Below are 15,219 nucleotides of genomic sequence, written 5' to 3'. Positions count from 1 at the left end.
TTTCTCGGTCTATGGCTCTTCATTTGACGATTGTCTCCAAAAGTTATCTTGTGTGCTTCAGCGTTGTCGGGAGACAAATCTGGTTCTTAGTTGGGAAAAGAGTCATTTCATGGTGAGACAAGGGATTGTTCTTGGACATATTGTGTCTGAGAAAGGGATCGAGGTTGATAAGGCGAAAGTGGAGACCATTGCTAGATTAGCTCCACCAACCTCTGTGCGGCAGGTGCGATCATTTCTAGGGCACGCAGGTTTTTATAGAAGGTTCATTAAGGACTTTAGCCAGATTTCTCGACCGTTGTGCAACCTGCTAACAAAAGATCAGCCATTTATGTTTGATGATGCCTGTCTGAAGGCATTCTTGGCCATAAAGGAGGCTCTGACTACTGCTCCTATTCTTCGATCTCTTGAGTGGTCAGTGTCATTTGAGATTATTTGTGACGCATCAAATTACGCAGTTAGAGCGATTCTCGGTCAGAAAATTGAGCGACGATCTCATGTGATTTATTATGCTAGTAGGACCCTCTTTGATGCGCAAATGCATTATACCACCACAGAGAAGGAATTACTAGCCGTAGTTTTTGCTCTTGAGAAGTTTCGCTCATATTTGTTAGGCACCAAGGTCATCATTTACTCAGATCATGCAGCATTGCGATATTTGATGAGTAAGAAGGATGCCAAACCGCGTCTCATTCGATGGATCCTTCTGTTACAAGAATTTGATCTCGAGATTCGAGATAAGAGTGGATGTGAGAATCTTGTAGCAGATCATTTATCCAGACTGACAGTTGAGACATCCACTGATCAGGGGCAGATTGATGATTCATTTTCAGATGAGCAACTCTTTCATGTCAAGCATCTGCCTTGGTTTGCGCATATAATCAACTTTTTGGGGACTGGAGAATACCTTGCGCATTGGAACCGCAATAAGAGAGATCAATTTTTCTCGCAGGTAAAGCACTATTTTTGGGAGGAACCAGAGTTGTTTCGATTATGCCCAGATCAGATGATTCGGAGGTGTGTTTCTGAGGAGGAGTATGACTCCATTCTATCATTTTGTCATTCCTTGGCTTATGGAGGCCATTTTTCTAGTCGAAAGACCGCCGCGAAGGTCCTCCAGTCAGGATTTTGGTGGCCGACACTGCATAGAGATGCCCATGATTTTTGTAGGAGGTGCTTGCGCTGTCAGCAGACAGGACACATCGCCAAGCGTGATATGATGCCCCTCCTTCCTATTTTGATTGTTGAGATTTTTGATGTGTGGGGCATTGATTTTATGGGTCCTTTCCCACCTTCGTTCGGATTTATTTATATTCTAGTGGCAGTTGATTATGTCTCCAAATGGGTTGAGGCCGTGGCCACCCGAACCAATGATCATAAGGAGGTGCTCCGATTTATCAAGCACAACATTTTTAGTCGGTTCGGAGTCCCTAGAGCGATCATTAGTGATGGTGGTACGCACTTTCGTAATGTACAAGTAGCTTCTTTACTTAGGAAATACTCGGTACATCATCGGATTGCCACACCGTACCACCCACGGACTAGTGGCCAAGTTGAGGTCTCCAATAGGGAGATCAAGCGAATTCTTGAAAAAATAGTCCGGCCAGACCGCAAGGACTGGTCTCAGCTCCTTGATGATGCCCTTTGGGCCTATAGAACTGCTTTCAAGACTCTGATTGGCATGTCCCCATACCGATTGGTTTTTGGGAAACCATGCCACCTTCCTGTTGAATTGGAGCATAGGCCATATTGGGCTATCAAGAAGTTCAATTTTGATATGGTCCAAGCTGGAGCTGAGAGGAAGTTGCAGTTGATTGAGCTTGAAGAGTTGCGCAACGAAGCCTACGAGAGTGCCAAAATATACAAGGCTCGAACCAAGCATTTCCATGATCAACATATTGTGAGGAAGCAGTTCGAGCCTGGTCAAAAGGTGTGGCTTTATCATTCACGTCTTCATCTTTTTCCAGGGAAGCTGAAGTCCAGATGGAATGGACCATTCATAGTCCATAGAGTTTTTCCACATGGAGCGGTAGATCTTTTGGACCCTTGAACGGGTAGCATTTTCAAAGTTAATGGGCAGCGACTGAAGCCCTACATTTCTGATGTGGTGGTGCAGCAAGACATTGAGGCTATTAACCTCGTGGATGCATGAGGGGGAGCACAGGTTTGTACGTTGTATTTTTAGTAGGATCTAGTAAATATCATAGATGATTTTTCGTTAGTTTGCTTTGCTTTCTTGTATCTCATGAGTATATTGTTAGATCAGGTATCCATTCTTGTGCATTCGTAGGACATGCATTTATATGTCAGGTGACTTCTACTCTCTTCTCCCGATTATCTTGTTTTCATATGCAGTCCCTTAGTTTCATATAAGCATGGGGGAGTGCCACTGAGGACAGTGTCATTCACGCATGGGGGAGGGTGTAGTTTGCACACCTAAACTTTTCATGTCTTTGTACTTAAATTTTTTATGTCAACTCATGAAAATTAGGCTTTTAGGAATGAGTTTGAACTTATATGACTGCTTTGCAACATCTAACGTTTTTAGAGAATTTTTAAGCCCCACAAAAAACTTTTTCTAACACGAATCTATTAAACCATGGTTATTTATGTGGATTTCAAAGAAATGATTATAGATGCATGTTAGAGTTTATTTTGAATCACAAGTATGGATATGCACAGTTTTATTTTTTTGAAAAACTAAGCAAATGAACAATATTGCATTTAAGAGCTCAAAAAGTGAAACGAGCATACGTTTAGTTGTTTGATATCTTCGTACTCCCTAGTAGCTGGGCTTAGACACAAGTTGAAGTGCTTGAGTCTAGGGTGAAAAGGATAACGAAGGAAGTCAATTCTTTGTCTACGTTGATATCTGTGGCCTATTTTGTTCGAGCAAGTAGAGCCTGAGGGGTGTTTACACCTGGTGCCCTAAAGCCATCTGGTTTGGGAGTCATCGGCCTGAAAGCTCGTTACATGGACTTTATAGAGAGCCTAATAGATACTGACATTGCACATGACAGAGAAGTAGACTATACGTAAACTATAGAAAATTGAAGGTCTAGTGACTCGAGCAATTAAGTTTGAGGGATACTTTGTATCTGGTGCCCTAAGGTCGTCTGGCCTGGGAGTCACTGACCCAAAGCTCGTTACACGGGTCACAAAAACTAGAAATTGGGTATAGTGCTCGAGGAAAAAAAAATTTGAAAAATGTGAAAAATTGAAAATCAACAAAGAGAAAAGAGCGTAAAAGAGAAAAGTTCATTGCTTAAAAGCAAATATTGAGAAAACCTGTGCAGAACACATATGAGTGAGGATAAGTAAATAATGATATGTATGTATTTGAATTTCTGAGGATGAAACATAAATGATTATGCTATTTAGAAAAGTGAAAGAAAATATTTTATTCTGTGGTGGCAAGTAGAAGACTCTAATGATGTTTTGATGATGCAATGACATGAAATATTTGTGGAAACGAAATCCTTAACTGCCTAATGCTTTGTGTTTTAAAATTCTTATGCATACTTGACACATATGTTTGTGGGTAGCATCACTGCAAACCCTCACGCGACCTTACTCGTCCACTGGGGTAACCCAGGAGTTGAAAGGGTTTGTTGTATACACTAAATGCAACCGTGATTCCTACGAAAGTGAGTTAGGTTTTTGTTTTGATTAGTTTATCATTTTTGTTTTTGCTTCAGTTTGCTCGAGGACTAGCAAACGATAAGCATGGGGGTATTTGATCATGCATAATATTTGCATTTTAATAATCATTATTTATGCATGATCCATGTTAAAATTACTATAAAAACCCATTTTTATCGTTAGTTTTGAGAAACCGCATTGAATTGAATTTTATCAGAAAATCGTATTTTTTTAAAATGCTTTCCCTGCATTTTTAGTGTTTTATTAGTTTAGGAAGTTTCTCTTAGTTATACTTTGATTATATTAGGTTCTAAATAGCTAAGTTAATCAATTTAGGAATAGGCATTTTTAGGAAAATTATTGTTTTCAAGCAAAGCCTCTTTTGAAAATTCCTAAACTCTTGGGACTTGTTTTGAAAATTTTATTTTAACCTAATATTGTATTATAAATAGCATAACTCAGCAAAGAGGAGGGGTCTCTCTCTTTGGAATTCACGCCTCCCATTTCTCTCTCTCTCTCTCTCTCTCTTTCTCCTTCCAGCCATTTTTTTTTCTCTATCTCTTCTCTAATTCGTCTCTTCCTTCTTCCCATTCTCTTTCTTCTCCAACCAGCTTCTCTCCTTCCTTTTTACTGTCTCTTCATTCTCAGATTTGGTGACAGGCGTGTGACCATAACAGCAGACCGCTCTCTTCTTCAAACCGTCCATCGGATACAAGCTGCATAGGTTGTTTCTTTTTCCTTTTTTTTTGTAATTTAAAGTGCATCGCATACCGCATCCCATAGTATACAGTGTTTGTTATTCAGCAGATTTTTGTTGCATATTCATCTAGGTAGTCCACATCTTGCATCTGAAACCAAAAACAAAATAAAAAATTAGTAAGTCTAGTCATGTGTAGATGCGTTTTTGGCTGAAATAACTCAGCGTTTTTTTTAGTGCCTTCAACATCCTGTTTGTCTTCAGTTTTGTTATTAGGTTCAGTTTTTCATTTCCATTTGGGTCAGCATCTTTTCTTTTTAGGTCTTTAACGTCTGTGTGGTAGTCAGTCGTATTCCTGCACAAGTAAATCAATTAATGTTAACATAGGTTAGTTGATTAAAGTTTTACACAGCATAGTTTAGCAAGCTTTGTTAATGTTTGTTTTCTTTTGGGTTATTAGTTTTCTTCATCCAGAATAATTGTTTTGTTTTGTTAGCATTTTCATACATTAGTTTAGTGGTATAATAAGTTATTTTTTTAACTTGTTTCAGCTATTCATTAGTCGTGAGTGCTGTCCCCAAACGTTGATTGTTTCTACCATATATGTTACATGTTTACTTCTTTATGTTGTTGCATGTCATAGTTATTTTATTTCAGCAGCTTATTTCACTCATTATTTTTTTTTTAGCATTAGTTTACTAGTAGTTCATCCATAGCTGGATTCATTGGACATTCTATTGTGTGTCATTAGTTCATCTTATTAGCCGTGTATCACATGAGTTGTTTTAATTTACATAGTTTAATTTAGTAGTTGCTATATTAGTTCATTTGATTGATTTCTTTAGTACATAGAGATTTCGATAGTTTATTTGAAGTGTTTCATTAGACGCTAATTTCATTAACTGTGATTCGTGATTAATTAATTCTGTTAATTTTTTTTATTAGCTAATTATATTAGTCAATTCAAATCTTGTTTTTGTTGAATTCTTTTTATCATTAGTTTATAAATTGGTGTTAGGTGCCTGCGTACTGCTTGTTTTGTGTTGTTGTGTTTTGCAGGGAAACATTGGAATGTGTGATAGAGCCCTTTTCGTGCCCTAAACGGTCCCCTCAAGGGACCCTCAGAAAGGTCCTCAGGGAGCCCTCAGAAAAGCAAAAGTTCAAGAAAACATATATTACCTCAAGAAGGGACAAGAAGACTCGAAGTACTGAAGCCTTTTCTTTTCTTTTTAGATTAGGGTTTTATTTTATTTTATTAATTGGGTCTGTAATAAAACCATTTATTTATTTTGTTTAAGCCCTCTGCGTAGGGCCGTACTCTCGTAGTTAATTATTTAATTAATTTTTTTTTTTGGCAATAAAGAGTAGTTAGATTGTGTGTTAGAATACGAAGTATTTTCCGTTCCCTGAGATCGACCCAGACTCCACCACTTGTGCGAGCCGGTTTTTATATTTTTGGTGTCTGGCTTTCTTTGGATTTTCATTAAAAATATTGTTTTAAAAAGGGTTTTCATAAAACTCACACCACTATACATGCATACATAATTCGGTAATATAAGTATTTGTGGTTTGTAGACGATTTGATATGGAGTTGCGAAGAGAAGTTTCACATCTCACTGATGCAGAAGTACAAAAAGAATGTGAAACTAAGTTTGTGGAGTGGTTGAAAGAGTTGGTAAGGACGCTCACATATATTGTGTACTTGTAAACAACACTAAGTTTCTTAATTGGTCATGATCACAATCATTGTTTATGTTTGTGTGTAGGTCCGCCATGGTGATGTTAAAGATTAAGGAATATGTGATTTACAAAATGGTCCAACCAAAGTTGTGAAATGTTACAACGGGTACATCGTGAATGGTTATCGATTCCATACAAAAGACTATGGTATAAACAAATCAACGATGAATAGTAGAGTGTGTGTCAAGGGTAACAGCTACGGTGAAAATGAACATGATTACTATGGTGTTATAAAGGAAATAATGGAGTTGACTTACTTAGGCATAAATAATAAGGTAATTTTTTTCAAGTGTCATTGGTTTGATCTAACTGCAACAAGAGTCGACAAAGCCTTAGGCATTGTGAAAGTGAATCACAAATCAAGGTTTGTAACATATGAACCATTCATATTAGCCTCGCAAGCTCAACAAGTTTATTATACTTCATATCTGAGTACAAAAAAGTCAGATAGAAATGAATGGTGAGCAGTTTTCAAGGTGAAGTCCAAACTATATCCTGAGTATGATCAGTTACAAGAAGACAAGTTAACTAAAGAGAGTGATTACTATCAATCAGATGATATCTATGACTTCTCTTATGGTCACGATGTGGCGCATGATATGCATGTCATATCTCCATTGATCGATGAAACATTCATAGAAGAATGTGATCCAAATGATATACCAAGTGGATGGGCAAACAATGAAGAAGAAGATTAAGAAGAAGATCATGAAGAAGATGAAGAAGATCTTGTAGTGACCGTTCACCCCCAGGTACATAGGAGAAAATTGAACTTTAGCATCAACGCGATGTTCTGCGAGTTTATTATTCTATGTATTTTAGACACTCTAGAGGCTTGATGACCCTGTCCATGGTGGGGTGGTAGAAATCATACCGGGATAACCCCATTAGATCATTTTGGATGCATCATCTACTGCAGTAGTGAAGTTCAATCCCTAGATCTTGAGGATAACCTTACCTCCAAACCTCCTGAGTGGCAGAAGGTCCCTTGAACTTCTTGGTTCATAATAAATTCATGTCACTTATGGTTGTACTATCACTCTTTACCACGGTGAGCATAAGTCCTAAAGGGGTTCGGCATCATAACCATAATTATAGGACATTCGAATGCCACTTGGGAAAATTAGAGTGTTATGAATTAAAGGACATATGTATCCAAACCCCATTCAGTATTTTGAAGCACAGACCGCCCATGTGGTCAATGGACTATTGCAAAGTTTTATTCATATGCATGCAAGACTCTACTCTCGGCATCTACGGTCTTCACGAGCGTTTCACCTCTTTCAGGTGGATAACCAACTCTGACACATCGGCCCAAATGAGTCTTATTGTATAAGAGTGTTTTACATGAGCATATTTATACAACGATCACCTTTGATCGACTGCTCGGCGTATGTAGCCACACCCATACTTTGTAAGAATTTTCTCAATATAATGTGATTGACATAATGTAATGCCATTATTATTACTCATAAATTTGATTCCTAAAATAACATCTGCAACACCCAAATATTTCATATAAAACATGGAAGATAAAAATCTTTGTTTGGTTTACGCATTCACTATTAGAACAAAAAAGAAGCATATCATCAACACATAAATAAATAATAATAATATAATTATAATATACTTTATTATAGACACACTAATCAACATCATATATTTTGAAACCATTACTTATTAGAGAACTACCAAATTTCTAACTCATTATGTATTTTGGAATATGAGTGTTCAATCCGGTTTTTGGTCTAGATCGCATCGTATTACCGTTTCATTGAAAGCTTTAAGAGACACACTTGGTTGTGATCGTACCGAACATAAAGGACATGCCAACCACAACCTAAGAGTGCCTCAACCACCACGTCAGAGCACTACCACATATCTTGGGTAGGTTTGTGCATCAAACAATACCAAAGTTCTACACTTCTCGATATATACATATTTGTTTATGTTTTTGAGATTGTCGTTGGGTCGAACAATTTCAAGACCCCTTTTTATGCAATAAATATGCATTTGCTTATGCTTTTGAGATTATTCTCGCATCGAACTATGCCAAGGCTTCTACTTTTTGCAATATATATATATATATATATATATATATATATATATATATATATATATATATATATATTTGCTTATGTATTTAAGATTATCGTCGCATCGAACGATGTCAAGGCTCCTGCTTTCCGTAATATATATTTATTTTCTTATGCTTTTAAGATTGTCATCGCATCGAATGATGTCATGGATCCTGCTTTTCTCAAATATATACGTATTTGCTTTTTGCAAGTTATTTAGTTTGATTTTACTGCATGAACCTTAAATATACTTTCACTTATGTCATTGCGCTATATTGTGCACATGCTCCTACTTATATTATATATAGATGTGCATAAGTAAGCATATAAACGAAGGTCAACTTCTATCACCAAATGCGATTCCATATGCCAATCCTCGATCAAGACTTTTATTGACGAAAGAAACCCCTATTGAAAATGTTTCACTGTTTGTGTCAAACCGCTTTTACGTAACCTCCTAAGTCACTTGTGCATGGCCTAACTAAGGCCTAGGTTCCAATGAACCATGATAGATATAAAGTACACACAACGGTGCACATCTATCCTCGATTTAAGCATAGTATTTCCTCTATCAAAGAGAGGAAGTGCTGCCGAATTTTTTGAAAAGATGTTCATCGAGCTTAAATGAACATAACGCTTTCTCCGTTAAAAATAGTAGGTGATGGTAAATTTTTTGAAAGATGCTCACTGACCTTAAAAAGAGCATATCACATCCTCCGTCAAACAGAGGAGGTGCTGCCAAAATTTTGTTAAGTTACTTTCCATAAAGTAGAAAGGATCGTCAAGCTTCCTCTGTCAAACAGAGAAAGTGCTGCCGAAATATTTGGCAAATTACTTTCCTGAGCAAGTTTGAATGACACAATGATGCCCCTGTTGTCGGAACTCAGACTGAATGGCTCGTTCTACCTCTGCCTGTAAGGGCACCATACTCATAAGTGTCGATGCGCTAGAGTAGTTGTTGTGCCTTGACTAGGTCAGTGCTTGTTGCAGCTACATATGCCAAGCAGTCAATCAATGGTGATCATTCTATATACATGCTCATGTGAGATACTATTATACAACAAGACTCGTAAGGGTGATGTGTCAGAGTTGGTTGTCCACCCGAAAGGGGTGAAACGCTCATGAAGGTCATTGCTGCCGAGGGCGGAGTCTTGCATGCATATGAATAAAACTTAATGATAGTCCATTGACCACATGGGTGGCTCGTGTTTCCAAATACTGAATGGGGTTGGGGTACATATGTCCTTTAGTGTGTAACACATTGATTTTCCTAAGTGGCATTCAAATGTCTTATAATTATGGTTATGTTGTCGAACCCTTTCAAGACTTATGCTCACCGTGGTAGACAGTGATGGTACAACCACGAGTGACATGAATTTATTATGAACCAAGGAGTTCAAGGGACCTCCCGCCATTCAGAAGGTTTGGAGGTCGGCTTATCCTTAAGATCTAAGGATTGAACCCCACTACTACAGTAGAGGATGCATTCAAAATTACCTGGTGGGATTATCTTGGTTTGATTTCTACCGCCCCACCATGGACAGAGTCATCAGGCCCCTGGGGTATCTAAAATACATAGAATAATAAACCTCTAGAACATCACGTTGATGTCGAAGTTCAAGCTTCTCCCGTGTACTAGGGGGTAAATGGTTAATATGGAAACAATGCATTAGTTCTAGGTTCAACAATGAATAAATGAATGAATGAATGTGCATTTTTTTGATGATTCATGTATAACCATGTGAAAGGTATTGAGATCAGTATAATACTGGACCGATAGAGCAAAGACCTGTTTTGTATCCACATGACTAAGCTAAGCTTGATGAGCTCTCATTGGGATTCGTGGGATACGGATATACCAAGTCTTGGAGACTTGAGTTTTGATGTTTCAATCGTGGCACTAAGGAGGCTTTTGTGATATACACTAAGTCTTGGAGAATTAAGCATCGTTTCGAACTGTGGCCCTAAGTGGCTCCTTGTATTTTTATAATTTATACTTGCTTTGAGTTGAATGTTTTCCTACCATACCAACAATGGTTCTGACACTGTTTTATGGGGGATATATGTATTGAACCTGTGATGCGATATGCTGAGCAAGGTGGCATCGAGTTCCAAGGTTTCTTCAGATAATGTTGAACCCTTTCTTTTTCAAACCCAGTTTTAAAGAATAATGTTTTTTCAAGCAGTAATATTTGTAATAAATAACTCATTTTCAAAAATAGAATACTTTAATGGTCAATGAGTGCTTAGCCAAATACCTGTAACTTGTCAAGCATTTTCTAAAATTGACAACTCATTATCGTCTATTTCTGTTGCTAAAAGCCTTCTCTAAATTCTGCTGTAAAGAAAAAAAAATCCATGAAGTTTTGACCAAGTGTTGTTTTGAAAATCCAAAGCGTTCAGATAGTTTGCAATCAACACATGATGTATCTAACAGAAAAAATTCATATACAACAATTTCATAGTTGATATTTTTATAGAAATAGATCAACAATGAGTGTAACTTCTTCATTTTCATTAAAATTATTAAGCAAATTTTTGCCTTTTGAATATGTCTCTCTTCCTTTCTCTCCAAGCCCCATCCGTAAAGATGTAGTTTTCTAGTTGTCTTGTAAAAATGGCCAATGCACACCTTGGGTATCAAACTTGCAAAATATATATATATATATATATATAAAAGTGTGTGTGTGTGTGTGTTTCATAAAAATCAAAACGACTAAATATAAGGCATTCTGTGATTTCATATATATATATAAATATATATATATATATATATATATATATAACCAATATGTTGTTTTTCTAATACATGAAATAGACAGACACATTCAATAAGAGCTCTCCTTGTTCCTTATTGCTCCCAGTATGCATACACATATATTCAAAAGGTTGTATGTCCTCAATCAAGGGGAGGCCTTCTTCATTTTCCATGTCCTTGCTTGCATATTCTTTGCACACCCACTTAATTATTTTCCAATCAAGAAACAGTTTGACCCAAAATCTGCAATAAAATGAAATCCACCAACTTTTCCCAAGCTGCAATATGAATCCATAAATTTGACATCTGATTCATCTTGAGTATTAAAGTAATATCAGAAGAAGAACAATATATCACTATCTATTCCATATGAAGTGTTGTATACTTGGTTTTATCTCACTGTTGCTTATCCCTGGCATATTAATTATGAGAATAAACTTGAGTTAACATTGTACTATATAGTAGTTTCATGACCAATATGGTTTTTCAAGGTAGGTCAAGCGACACTTCTGGCAGCTAAAGTTAGTCTGTTGGTCAGGCTGGACTACACCTTGTCTCTGTAGTAGTTTCACAACCGATGAATCAGAGTTCTTTTTTTGAAACTCTCTCTTGTAGAAAGGTAGTCATGATTCCTGCCCACCTGGGAATTTTCTCTTGTTCCCATCGCTTGCTGCTAGCCTCTTTCTTGCGATACCCTTGGATCACTCCCAGTTTGTATTAATCGTTTAAGCTACTATCACAACAACTTGAAACTTATGGGGCATGCTTGTTATCATGCGAGACTGCAAACCTTCCTGTAATTTATTGATGTATTTGTCTGTCCTCTCCTGATAAGTCTCAATTAACTTGGAGTAGTGTCGCTCTATGTTCTGAAACTTGGTAGTTTAGTAAATAAGACTCATATCATATTGTTCTAGTATCAAAGAATTGAAAAAATTGAAAGAGAGGGGTTCAACCAAGAACCCTACAACATGCAGAGTGGACAACATCAAACACCCTGCTTGGAAAAGGTAGCCTCTAGGGTGCCCATAACAACTAATAATGTTGGGATTCCCCTCCCATGATTAAACTGCACTTGAGCTTCGTGTTCATTGATCCTTGGAAGCAATAACGGCTAGATCCAAGTTCAGGCGACTAAGATAGGCAGGTTATGTGAGTAAAACAAGTACAATTTTAGCTATATAAGTAGGCAATCAATATTGATAACCAAATCAATCCAAATTGAATGGGCACTAGCTGTATCATGAAGAAGACTAAGTTGTAACCTGCTTGAGGCCTATCCAGTTGAAGTGTCAGATCACATTTTTTTTAGGTCAGACAAAGCACATATATTTGAAAGATAAATAACCTCAAAAACACTTCTACATAATCATAACAAGAAACAAAAAATTTGCACAATTACAATATATATAGTAACCCAGATCCTCAAAACACATGAATTGCCTGACATAATCGGATGATTATCTATAGCTGATCACGCATTGATCAACAACTATGCTTCTATTTTAACGTAAAAAGGACTTTTAGCGGTGGTCATGACTGCCGCTAAAAGTCAATTTTCCTCCAAGAGCATTAGCGGTGGCTGTGACCACTGCTAATGCTCTTTTTTTGCACAAAATCGATGCGCAAGGCGCATCCAATCATCGTTCGATGATCTACCCAGTTGACATTACTGGTTTTCATATATATATATATATATATATATATATATATATATATGCTGGGAGTGACAGTTCGAATGTTGTTTCGGTAATCTCGAGAATAGGTTGGCATCACTTCGGCACATGTAATTCATCAATGGTAAGGCACAACAAATGCACTCGGCTATTATATAACCATTACATGTAAATGTCTTATTAATAGAGATGAATCCTTTTTGGTGATATATGACCCTTGTAGTTAAGTCAGTCATGTTTGTGCTTTTCTTTCTTCATCAAATCTTTGGACCCAACATATGACATGTATTAAGATGTCTTAATAAAGAATTATCTTGGATTTAGTTCTTGTATGAATCATCAGTGAGAACTCTGTAGTTCTTTTGTGCACGATTTTGAACATAAATTTGGCATTGATAGAGACTCAAACTCTATGCTTCCTTCAAATGCACCTCATTTAGTCTTGCTCAGATGCAAATCATAAGTGTGTTCAACTGTTGAGAGAGAGAGAGAGAGAGAGAGAGAGAGAGAGATGTTATTAAATGCCAAAAGGAAAATACTGGGATTAGTACAAATACATGTGCTTGCTTGCTGAAACTCCAATTGAATGAACAACTTCCACTCTTTATTTTTGTTTTTTAAAGAAGGATAAAATTCACTTGATCTGTAAAATCAATACAAGAGGTCTGCAGGAATGATGATGAGGTATCACCCTGCTACAAAACTAGCGAATAAAAATACTTCCACTCTTTCAAAAAAATAAAAGTCCCATTCATGGAGCTTCCAAGGAAACAGAAGAGGGTTATAGAAAGCGCGGTTCACAGTTTACCACATTCTGCAGGTGTGAAAGTGATGAGGTTGTTGCCAAGGTCGTAAAGGACGTGGAAGTTGTCCAGCATGACGCCTCCAATTATTGAAACTATGGGCACCGTTGATGGCATCAACACTGAGCAAGTCAAGCCTGTATCTGGATCGCGGACGAAATATTGGCTTCTGGAAACATCGAGATCACCACCCTCAAAATGAAAGGTAACATTAGGGATGGACGCTGATTCTGGCAATGATTGGTAGCAGAGATCAAGCCCCGCCTTTGAGGAATCAGCAACCGGTAAACCGATAGCCTTCACGAGTGCATCCCTCACTCGCCTATCACAAGTAAAACCCCATATTAACTATGCATCTGTTGCAAGTTTTTTTCAATGAACATGGGTTTAGGTACCCCATTACCCCAAATTAGAGCAAGAAATTAGAGTGAGACGGTTTCTTACAGGTAAGCGGGTGGTACTATATTGGTAAGCGCTGAGCCTGAGTCGATGATGGTACCACCTATTGCTACTCCATAAGACTCGCCCCGGAAATAACCACTGGGTATTAGGAGACGCTTCCCTCCGACATTGATATCCTCCAAGTTCACTAAATAAGAATCCTTGAAGAGCGAGTGAACTACCAGCGGCGTCGTTGTCGAGGCGTCTGAGCTGATCAAGGCAGCACTGTGGCCCAACACGAGTCGACTCGATTTGTAAACAGAGTCATTAAACAAAGTGAAACAATAGGAGAATCGGTTATCGATTAACGACCCAAGTTGAGAGACGAGTGACATCGGGCTCCGATCTAGCCCAACTATGCCAGCACCTTCATCGAAACCTTGGTTGTGATTGCCGCAGCCGAACCCAATATTCTTAAACGATACGGTTCGATTCCCCGAGCCCAAGGTGAACGTCTCTAAGGCAAGGTATCCTTGGGAAGTAGCTGGAGTCTCATAATCAAGCCTGTAGTTGCATCCACCAGTAGAATTATCCAATGTAGTTACACGCGAAGTTAGGGAGGCACAGAGAGGATCGGAGTATAGCATCCTCGAAAAGGAGGAGGAATTTGATGGGCTAAATATTGGTTCTCTGTTGGAGCAATTGATGCATGGATCGCATTGTGTCCATACAAGAGGACTGCCAGTATCAACCATGGCGGAGAAGGAGCGTGGGGGTGTTCCAATAGCTAGATTCATTAAGTACTCACCGACTCCGGCCTCTACCGAAACTTCGACATCATCATCACCTTGTGCCTGATGTTTACCATGCCGGATTTTCTGATGCAGCTTCCGAAGCCGATGTTTCTCTCGGCTAGCTGCTCTGTGTAATCGCTCCAAGTGGGTTAAACTGCGGTGTGCATCGACATGAATCAACTCTACATGAATGTCCAGGGCGGCCGTCGACGTCGTCATGTCAGCGGCGGCAAAGGTGGTGGTTGAGTATGATAGGAGAAGATGAGCGGTAAGCACAATGAGGAGGAAGAAGGACGATAGGCGGTGAGATGGTGGTGCAATTGCCATGTTGGTAGTATTGAGTGTATGAACCAGGTTAGTGATGCTAAATTGTGGAATATTTATAAGCAGAGAAGGTTGTTAATTAAGAGGGAAATTGTAACTGAACATCCATTAATGTTGGGCTGGCACACCAGCTATCCATCTATTCACGTAATCTAAGATGGGGTTTTCATGGTTGGAAGTAACAGATGTTTCTTCAGTCTATTACTAGCATTGGAGCGCATGTCTTGTTAAGGGTTACATGCGGTTGGAAGTAACAGCTGTTCGGCAAATGAGCAAGACTAAGGCAAGGGTTACCATGTGGTTTAGTTCGGACCGACCCGAAAGACCCA

General features: G+C 38.2%; 1 pseudogene; it reads right to left on the bottom strand.

Moving 5' to 3' along the window:
* Positions 1–13,385: 13,385 nt before the first annotated feature.
* LOC149822585 (aspartic proteinase nepenthesin-1 pseudogene) lies at positions 13,386–14,893 on the bottom strand (annotated as a pseudogene).
* Positions 14,894–15,219: the final 326 nt, after the last annotated feature.

This window comes from Nuphar pumila, chromosome 11 (genome assembly GCF_984573655.1).
Source record: "Nuphar pumila chromosome 11, dmNupPumi1.hap1.1, whole genome shotgun sequence".
NCBI classification, from domain to species: Eukaryota; Viridiplantae; Streptophyta; class Magnoliopsida; order Nymphaeales; family Nymphaeaceae; genus Nuphar; species Nuphar pumila.
This window is presented reverse-complemented; position numbering and strand designations above follow the sequence as displayed.